This window comes from Tursiops truncatus, chromosome 18, assembly GCF_011762595.2.
Source record: "Tursiops truncatus isolate mTurTru1 chromosome 18, mTurTru1.mat.Y, whole genome shotgun sequence".
NCBI lineage: Eukaryota > Metazoa > Chordata > Mammalia > Artiodactyla > Delphinidae > Tursiops > Tursiops truncatus.
Window position 1 is genome coordinate 28290046 of NC_047051.1, and position 11265 is coordinate 28301310.

The following is an 11265-nucleotide window of genomic DNA, read 5'->3' on the forward strand; positions in this document are numbered from 1 at the left end:
TTACATTAACAAACAAATGATTTGCAGTCACAAAATTATAAATGCAGTTTGGGTTGGGGGTAGGTGGAGGGGAGTTAATCCAAATTACAGCAATGGAAGTCTTCAAACTATCTTCTGAACAAGACCATTGATTTTTCCTTTCATCTCTTTTTGAGACATTGAGTTCCCTTTAAGAAAAAAACAATCAATGGAGTATCACAGTTGGTAATTTGTTACAAATTCTTGAGACTATAAAAGGTATAATGTGGCTAAATTACATGTGGTTTCCATATTAGCTTGTTTGGCAGGATGATCTACTACAAAGTAGGCTAGTTGCCCCACTAGTCAATCCCCCAGTAGTTAAAATTTCCTCTATATCCATCACTGTTATAAAAGCTTCCATAGCCACATCCACCAAACTCTCTGTAGCTGCTTCCATCACCTCTGCTGCTGCCAGTACAGCTGCTACTGAAGCTGGAATTGCTAAAAACACTACTATGTGAATAATATCTGGCACAAATCCTCTACAGAATCTACTACTCTTAGAATGTCCACTACAGCTACCCTTGTAATGATGTTGATATGTCTTATTTTCAAACTAAGATGGCACTTCTTATTTAGCTTCCACAAGAAGATCCAACAAACCCTTGGTCACATTTATGTTCCTCTTGTTAAAGAACAAGGTGGCAAGGCCAAGGTTTCCTACACATCCTGTGCAGTCAATGCAATGTACATTTTCTTCAATACCATTTGGCAAGTCAAAATTTACAACTTCTTTCCCATTTGAAATGTGAAGTTCTCTTGCTGCTCCTGCTCTAGCCACTAGGATTGGGCTTTTTCCTGAGAGGAACTGGTGAAGACTTCTTCATCATCTCTCCAAGATCATTCTCCATGGATACTGGTACAAGCATATCCTTCATGGTGTAAAAAGTCCTCCAGACTATCCGCACATTTTTGGTCTCCACAAACACTAAGGTCAATGAATTCTTTCCTGTTGCACTTAAAAGGTTAAGCAGAAATAACTGTTTGTCTTACTCTTTTGATGTGAGGTTCTCAGGGGTAGAGCCAATATTCCTGCATCCAAAAAGATATATTCATCCAAGAAATCATGAGCAAGTATCTGTATTTCCTTAGGGAAAGCAGCACTAAACATGTTATGATAAACTCTCTTTGGTGGCATAGTATCTTGTTCAAGTATCCCATATATCTGATGTTCAAATCCCATATCAATATAAGATCCACTTTATCCAACACCAAGTATTTGTGGAACTCTAATATTTTCTCTTTCCATCATGTCTACCAGGCCTCTGGGAGTAGCAACTAACATGTGCCATCCACATTCTAAGTATCGAATCTGCTAACCAATACTAGCATCACCATAAATGATGTAAGGACTATCTCCAGGCCAGTATGAAAATTTTCTGGCTTCCTTATAGATTGGTACTGCCAAATCTCTCTTGTTGATGCTAATACCAAAGAGATTGGATATTGGATATTACCCTTACCTTCTGTTTTTCTTCATGGTCCTCAAAGTCTCTCCTTGACCATCTGAATAAATATGACTCAAGATCGGCAAAAGAATTTTTACAGATGCTGTTTGGGTACAAGACATCAAGTGTCTTTCTCTTTCATAAAAAGAATAGCACAAGGTTGCAGTGGAGCCAAGTGAGTATAAAAAGTAAGCTTGATGTTTCCCATAATAGTTTCTCCCATCTTAACATCAATAACACTTTCAATGTGTGGGAGCCAGCTATTGGCTTTTGCCTCAATTGAAATGTCATATTTCTTAAAGTTAATCTCAGTGTTATCTTCAGAAAAAAGTTCCTGCTCCAAGCAGTCACTTGGAAATGGTTTTCCAAACATTTCTATTTGTCACACCAATGACAGTTTCTACCATGTTCAAGTTTTCCAAAGCCACACCTGTCACCATGGTAGCCAGTGTTGTTATAGTCACTCTCTTCATTATCATCAAACCTTCCCTTTAGTCACTTCCACCATCACTGAAGAAACTAGACTTTCCTCTTGAATCATTATGAGACTCAAAATACTACATGTATCCTTATCTTTACTAGAACTCCACTCTGAACTGTCTTTATCATTGACTTGTTTAGTAATTCCTTTGTTCCTTGAATGGAAAGGAATATATCACCCTTTGCCGGCTGTCCTTCCTTGACTCTGATTATCTGGAGAATTAATGTTGCTGGTCCAGCCCAAGGGCATTTTCTACTAACACAGGATCCATCCGTGAAGAATACAGATAACTTGGAATCTCCCTCTGCTGCTGAGTGAGTATGTTTGATGAACAGTAAATGACTCTCGCTGGAGAACTGTGGTTCTCTAACACATGTAGAATTTTGTTCCAAAAACTGAGATCTCCAGATATATAACCATGTTTGAAAGAAATGTCTCTGAACAATTTACAATTCAAAAAAAAAGCTTTACAACATTATCACTCAATGATTATAAGTATGGCTAAGAAAAATATTTGATAAATGTGTATTTTAATGGTTTATATGTTTTCTAAATAAATTTTAAATTATTTAATTATTTAAAAACCACCTCTTCAGATGTGTTTAATTAATACTTCTCTAATCAGACTATCATACCAGGTTAAATGTTATTGTATATATTTCAGCCAGAAAGATTGATTGAGATTTTATAATTTGTTTTTTCCTTGTTTATTCTATTCTGAGTTACAGTGTAACTTAATGGTCTATACTTTTCTCTGTGAAAAGGAGTTAAGTTTTTGGGTACTAAGTAAATAACTGTGAATTCACTTAATGGTTTGCAAGTAGCACAATGCCACAATGTAATAGTGCAAAGTGAAAACTATCATTTTAGAGATTGCTTTGAATTTCATTTTTGACAACAAATGAGTTTATATCAAATATTATGTGCAGTTAGAATCACTATAACTCTGTGGATTTAGGAGTATATTATACAAACAAACAAATTATTGGCTAATACTTCTTGACATATTCAAGGTTAAATGTTGACAAGTGCAATGCAAACTCTTCACCCTCCCATTTTAAATACTGTAAGTAAAATACAAAATGTTTAAATGTAACAAGTTAATAGATTTCCATAATCCTAATTCTATAAATAGAATTTTTCAGGTCTCAAGATGCAATGCAGATAATCTAATGTCCAATACAAAAGAAATTATTTTATTAGTGATCTTTCCTGGATTATGCACAGATGAAGTGTAATCAATACTTCTTTGTGATTTTTGTTCCTTTGGAATTGATAAATTATAATACCATATAATTTTCAGAATAATATGATTTTCAAGCTGTAAAATACTTATAAAAATACATATCCAACCCTTCATTACCTTATAGATAAAGAAATGGGGATGAAGATGTTAACTGACTTGCTGATGTCAAGCTTGCTATCTAGTGACAGATTTGAGAGAATAAGTCAAGATACTTGATTCCTATATCAATGAAATATTCTGTACGAGATACCACCCTTCCTTTTAAATTAACACTAAAGCATAATAAATGGATGTTTCACATAGATACTATTATTCCTTTAATGCAGATTTCTCTGCTTTACAGTGATCATGCCTTCTGGATTAACTGGAAAAATAACTATCAGATTTCTTCTTTTTATTCTGAGTAAACAGTTTTCCCAAACTACACCTGATGTGAAATTTTCTACCTCTACCAAAACCCAATAAATAACAACATGAATTTCTTCTCTTTCCCAGGTATTCAGAAATTTCCCAGAAATAATTACAACAAAAGGTTCCAGGAGAAGATAAGACATATGCTGAGACATTTGTGTTTGACAGGAATTTAAGCATTCATGGTAAAGAATGTTTAAGTATGGGAATTAGATACACTATTTCAACATACAGATTTCCTCTGAGGAAGTAGAACTGGACGGAACAAGGAAGATCAAGTTTTAGTTCTATACATTAAGCTATTTCTGTCCTTCCTTCTTTTTCTCCCTCTCACCCAACCTCCTGCTTTCTTTCTCTTCCTTCTTTTCTTTTTCCCTAGTTTTAAAATTATAATCTGTATGGTGTTAGAGAATGTCCTAATTTCATGTGGGCACAAAAATAAACTCAAAATGGAGTAAAGACCTAAATGTAAGACTGCGTACTATAAAACTCTTAGAGGAAAACATAGGCAGAACACTCTCTAACATAAATCACAGCAAGATTTTTTTTGATCCACCTCTGAGAGTAATGAAAATAAAATAAAGAAAGAAATGGGACCTAATTAAACTTAAAAACTTTTCAATAGCAATGGAAACCATGGAAATAAAACTCACAAAATGGTACAAAATATTTGCAAATGAAGTAACCAACAAGGGATTAATCTCCAAAATATACAAATAGCTCATGCAGCTTAGTATCAAATAAACAAACAACCCAATCAAAAAATGGGTGGAAGATCTAAAACACCATTTATCCAAAGACATACAGATGGCCAAGAGGCACATGAAAAGATGCTCAATATCACTAATTATTAGAGATATGCAACTCAAAACTACAATGTGATATCATCTCACACTGGTCAGAATGGCCATCATCAAAAACTCTACAAGCAATAAATGCTAGACAGGGTGTGGAGAAAAGGCAACCTTCCTACACTTTTGGTGGGAATATAAATTGATACAGCCACTATGGAGAACAGTATGGAGTTTCCTTAAAAAACTGAAAATAGAGCTACCATATGATCCAGCAATCCCACTCCTAGGCATATATCTGGAGAAAACCATAATTTGAAAGGATACATGCACCCGAATATTCATTGCAGCACTATTTACAATAGCCAGGACATCAATCTACTTAAATGTCCATCGATGGAAGAATAGATAAAGAAGATGTGGTACATATATACAATGGAATATTACTCAGCCATAAAAAAGAATGAAATAATACCATTTGCAGCGTACATGGATGGACCTAGAGATTGTCATACTGAGTGAAGTAAGTCAGACAGACAAAGACAAATATCATATGATATTGCTTATATGTGGAATCTTAAAAAATGGTACAAATTAACCTATTTACAAGACAGAAATAGAATCACAGATGTAGGACACAGTTTGGTTTCCCCTTGGTAACCAAACTTATGGTTACCAAAAGGAAAAATGGGGGGAGAGATAAGCTGGGAGGTTGGGATTGACATATACAAACTACTATATATAAAACAGATAATTAATAAGAAACTACTGTATAGCACAGGGAGCTCTATTCAAAACTCTGTAATGACCCACATGGGAATAGAATCTAAAAAAACAGTGGCTATATGTATAACTGATTCACTTTGCTGTACAGCAGAAACTAACACAACATTGTAAACCAACTATGCTTCAATAACAATTAATTTAAAAAATAAAGTGAAGTAAATATGGTGGTACATGCTAGAGAGACAATTTTTTTCTGATTTTATATATATTTCAATATAGCATGATTAAAAATAAATAATCAAAATATTTGAATAAGAAAAATGTACCCTAATTGGTAACTAAAGAAATTGGTAGATTAACAAACTACATTTATGTAATTTTAGGAGAGAAACTCAAATGAGATAACCTTCAATATATATTTTAATTTAAGTTTACATTCTGAACCCTAAGCCCCCAAGTGAAATATCAAAACATTCATCTTTATGGTTATTTGAATGGGTAGCAAGCATTCCCAAAGCTGTATAGTTTGGGATTTATTTGAGAGAGATTAGTGTTCCCTTGGTCTCTTGAATTGACCAGCTCGCTCTCCTAAACTGAGAAAGATGAAATTTATTTATAGGTCCTCAAGCTTTTATTATTTAAATTATAAATATTCCCCAAACAAGCTAAGCTATTCCCCATACTAGCTGTAAAAAAATTAGCAGAGGCAATATATGTCTACAAATATTTGTGTTTCTAATCTAGTGGATAATTATGTAACTTGTCCCCATATTATCACTGAGGTGAAGGTGGATCAGTGAGGAAGTCTTGTAAAAATCTGCATATTGATGAACTGTTAAAAATATTTTCTTCACAGCCCCAGGATTGAAAGCTATGCCACTAGATCCATAATTTTTTAATAATAATTTTTCAATCCCTTTAATTTTTCCTTCCCACAGATAAATAAAAGGAAACTATCTGATTTCCTAGATAATGACTTTGCAGAGTTACTTAGAGTATTATTATGATGATTATTATGATGATTATTATATTAACATTATTAAGATATAACATTCATCTATGCTGAAGAACTCTTCAACATAAGTGATTCCAGGAAATATCTTACCCAGGGCACAGTCACATCCATCAGTTGACTCCCACTCTGAGCTATAATATTCAGTTAGTTTCATTGAGTTTAGTTGTTAAAAACAATAAAGTGTAGGGTTTTAAGTTTTCTCTTCATTCTATATCTCCTTGTTCTTGTTATTATTTTCATTTTTTTCAAGTTCTATCTCCTTTGACTGTCACTAACTGTTTGATTGATTAAGAAAGGATCAAATATTTATAGAGCCTCAACTGGGTGCTACACAATATGTCAATGGCTTTTCCAAACATCTCACTTTTTTTTCACCTTTACAGCAGTTCTATGGACTGCATAATCATCCAGCATTTAAAATGAGGAATTTGAAATTTAGAGAAATAAAGAGTGGTGGTCAAAGTAAAACACAATAAATCCTAGATGAGGGTTTAGCTCCACACTTTCTGACTATAAGTCTGTTACATCATAGACACCTCCCTTAACTTGGGTGCCTTGTTAATCTTTTCATTTATTTCTATATTTCTATACAGTGAGGTAATCTGCTGTCACATTGTTTGGTCTTTAATTCCTTCCTTCCTTCCTTTCTTCCTTCCCTCTCTCCTTCCTTTCTTCCTCTTTCTTTCTTTTTTCACCAGTAGTGATGTGATAATAAATTTGTCTTCAAAATAAAAATCTTTGACATGTGAGCTCTGGTGACCATTTAGTGTCTTGATAATAGATTCTTATAGCATATACACCACAAAAATCCCTATTCTTGATGAGAAAATAAAATTTAAGAATTATTTCTACTACCTTTATGTGATTTTTCTGTCTTCTGAGCATTTAACAGAAGTGTATTGGCTGAATCACATAAACTGTCTACACAGTGGAGTCAGTATTAATATCCAATTTATTATACAGTTAGTGAATTCACAATTTTAACATATTAATAACTTGTCTGATGTCAGCCAGAAAGTCTGAATGCCAGTTGTAAACTTATTAAGAATTAAATTTATTTTCTAACCTTTCTGTTAAGCACTCACTTTCCTTTAATATTGATAAACAATAGTTTTAGATTCTCAGTATTCATGAATTATATGCTAGCCTGAAAAAGACCATACTATTAAGACAATTTACTGAAGTTTATGTAGGTTATATACTGTATAAGTCCATTAGGTGATATAACAAAATACAACAGACTAGGTAGCTTCTACAAAATAAATACTTATTTCTCACAATTATGTAGGCTGGAAGTCTGAGATCTGGGGGGCAGCATGTCAAGTGAGACTTCTCTTGTGTCCTCACATGGCGGAAATGTCCCAGGATCTCTTCATCTCTTTTATAAGGCTCTAATTCCATTCACCAGAGTTCCACAATCATGACTTAAGCACCTCCCAAAGGGTCTAATACCATCACCTTTGGGGGTTAAGACTTCAACAGATGAAGTTTTGTGGCATATAAACATTCAGACCATAGCATCTATTTATACTTAAAACAGCTAGAAGTTTGGTGATTTGAATTCTCATTTGTCTTATGCTTGGTTGCCTATAGGAAAGTCGTTCTACTTCTTTGATTTTCTTTTCAGTATCTTAATCTAGTATACTACAATAATTTTTTTATGGCAAGATTATTATGAGATCAGTTAGATTATATAAGTAACAGAATTTCAGCCATATAGAAAGAATGTATTCTTCTACAGCAAGATCTTTAATGATTTGTGCTTCCTTTTTTAGCTCTAATATTGAATCAGTTAATATTAAAAGTCTTTGTAATTGTCCATTAGTAAATCATAAACACCTAGAAAATAAATAAATTTTGTCTGTCTTACTTGTGTTGAATCCCCTTCTAGTAGATTTCTGGCACACAGTAAAATTTCAATGAACATTTACTAAATAAATAATAATTGTGAGGTTTCCAGTTCTGAATGTAAGAAATGTAGAAGCCACCACTTTGTCCCAACACAAGTAAAAGCTGAAAGACTTAAAAATCTTCTTCAATTATTCTAGAATCCCCAAGAGAGGTGAGGACAGAAGGCAAATCACTGTTCCCAAAAGAGATCAGATGGACAAAAAATACAGAGAATAACAACTTAACTAAAGCAGAGACACCAGCAGAAACTGCCATGGGAGCCAGTGCCTAAGTAGGAAAACAAGAACTGCAATTGCCAAATTGCTGGAGGTTCAGTGTGGACAATTGTGAGAGTTAAAACTCCATGGGGAATGAGTCCTGGTGTGGGGAGCACAATGTGATATTTACCTCCAGGAGCTCAACCAGTTCCCCACTGTAAATATCAGAGGAAACTCCCCTCCTACAAAAAGCAGAGGCTGGGGAAAACGAATCATTTTGAAATACACCAGAGCACTCTGTTCTTAGCAAAGCCTGCTCTCAGCAGAAACTAGTTCAGTGGAGCCTAACCTGCTGGCATGTTATCACATCCTAACTGATTGGGAGAAGGGGAGGAAAAAAAAAAAAAAAACAAGACCACTGTAGCCAACTTCTCCCACCTAAGGGGAGTAGAAAAAAGTTTAAACACTTGTGAATATCACAGTCCAGAGGCAGGCATAGGCTCACTAAAATACTAAGACTTAATCACAGGACTAAAAATGTTTCCCCTGAGCCCTCAACACCACATTAGTGAAGGCCAATTTACAGCAGTTCCTTTATCTAGTCCATCCTGTCTGGCTATCAGGAAAAATTATATCGTATACCAAAAGGTGAAAAACACAACTTGAAGGGGCAGAGCAAGTCAGAACTAGACATGGCAAGGATGTTGGAATTATGAGAAGGAGAATTTAAGACAACTATGATTAATATGCTAAGGGCTCTCATGGATAAAATAGACATCATACAAGAACAGATGGGCAAGGTAAACAGAGAGATGGAAATCCTAAGAATGAACCAAAAAGAAACATTAGAAATAAAAGTCAGTATAATAGAAACGAGAAAGGCCTTTGACGAGCTTACTAGTAGACTGGTCATGCTTGAGGAAAGAATCTCTGAGCTCAGCGTATCTCAATAGAAACCCCCCAAACTGGAAAGCAAAGAGAATAAAGACTTAAAAAATAGAACAGAATATTCAAGTACTGTGGGACAATAATAAAACGTATAACATATGCATGATGGAAATGTCAGGACAGAAAAAGAGAGGAAGATTAGATATTTAAAAGAATAATGACCAATAATTTCTGTAATATAATGCCAAATACTAAAGCATAGATTCAGAAAGCTCTGAGAACATCAAGCATGACAAATACCAAGAAAACCTACATGTAGGCATGCAATTTACAAATCATAAACAATCAAGATAATGACTCAAAGACCTTCACAGACATCTCACCTAAGAAGATATAGAGATTTCAAATAAGCATATGAAAAGAATGCTCCACATCATAGTCATCAGGGAAATATAAATTAAACAACACATTAAAAAGGCTAAAATCTGGAATACTGACAACAACAAATGCTGGGGAGGATGTGGAGAAATAGGAACTCATTGCTCATGGGAATGCAAAATGGTATAGCCACTTTGGAAGAGAGTTTGACAGTTTCTTACAAAAATAAACATGCCCTTATTATATGATTCAACAATTGTGTTCTTTGGTATTTACCTAAAGGATGTGAAAATTTATGTCCACATAAAACCTGCATATGGATGTTTACAACAGCTTTATTCACAATTGCCAAAACTTGGAAACAACCAAGATGTCCTTCAGTGGTGAATGTATAAATAAATCGTGGTACATATATACAAAGGAATATTATTCAGTGCTAAAAAGGAATGAGCTATCAAACCATGAAAAGTCAAGGAGGAACCTTAAATACGTATTACTGATCTAAAGAAGCCAATCTAAAAATACTACTACTATATGACATTCTGTAAAAGCAAAATTATGAAGCCAGAAAAAGATCGGTGCTTGTCAAGAGTGGGGCGCAGGGAGTGATAAGGGATGAACAGACTGAGCACAGATCATATTTAAGGCAGTGAAAATACACTATATGAGGTTAGAATGATGAATACATATCACTATATATTGGTCCAAACCCATAGAATGTACATCAAGAGTGAACACTAATGTAAACTATGGACTTTGGGTAATTATGGTGTGTCAAGGTAAGTATGTCAATTGTAATAAATGTACCACTCTGGTGGGGGAGGTTGGTAATGGGGGGGGACTATACATGTGTGGAGACAGGGGATATGTGTGAAATCTCTGCATTTTCCTCTCAATTTTGCTGTGAATCTAAAATTGATTTTGAAAAGTCCTTTAAAATAATAATAATAATTCTGAAGCATATGAATTTCTTTCTGTATCCTATAATCAACACAAAATAGGTAATAACATGCTCACAAATTTAAAAATGAATATAATGCTGTAAAAGTTAAAAAGGTAAAAGTAAATTTATTATGCTTTCATTTTAAAGCAATTGAAAATCAATTGTAAATAAATTCACTTTAGTAAAATATGTAGATATGGATTTAAATACATATTCCAAAATTATAGTTAATTTTATATATTTGTTATTATCTCCATTTTAAAACATCTGAAGAGATTGACATATATTGATGTTAAAAACAGAAAGTTTTAGAGGTAAGTCTTAAGCTGTGACTATATGTCCAAAATCCTGCTTCCTACTGTCCACAGGAAACTGTGTCCTGCCCACTATGTTGCACTGCATGCAGTAAAGTTGCTTTAGCTCAAATGTTTAGCCCCAAATATAACCAACTTTCTCAGCTCCCAGCTCAAAGATAAACAATGCCCTCTCTACTGAAGTAAACTTCTATATCCCTAAGTTTAAATTTTTACTGGATATGATGCTGAGAATTGAGTTATGGGAAAACTTTTACCTAAGCATTTTATTTATGAACAGGGTTTTACCTGAGATATCATTCACTGGCTGTTCCCTATATGTCTGAACTGTAAACACGATAACCTCTAAGTCAATACACCATATATCTCAATAGAACAGAATTTAATAAAGAATGAGTGTTTTTTGGCTTCTGATACAAGAATAAAAAAATAATTATGGTGAGATTTTGCCTGTAAGATGGCCCTTAGAATGGAGGCTTTGAGAATGTGTTATTG

General features: G+C 34.0%; 1 pseudogene; it reads right to left on the reverse strand.

Moving 5' to 3' along the window:
* Window positions 1-308: 308 nt before the first annotated feature.
* Window positions 309-2251, reverse strand: LOC101317178 (ATP-dependent RNA helicase DDX3X pseudogene; annotated as a pseudogene).
* Between the last annotated feature and the right edge of the window lie 9014 nt (window positions 2252-11265).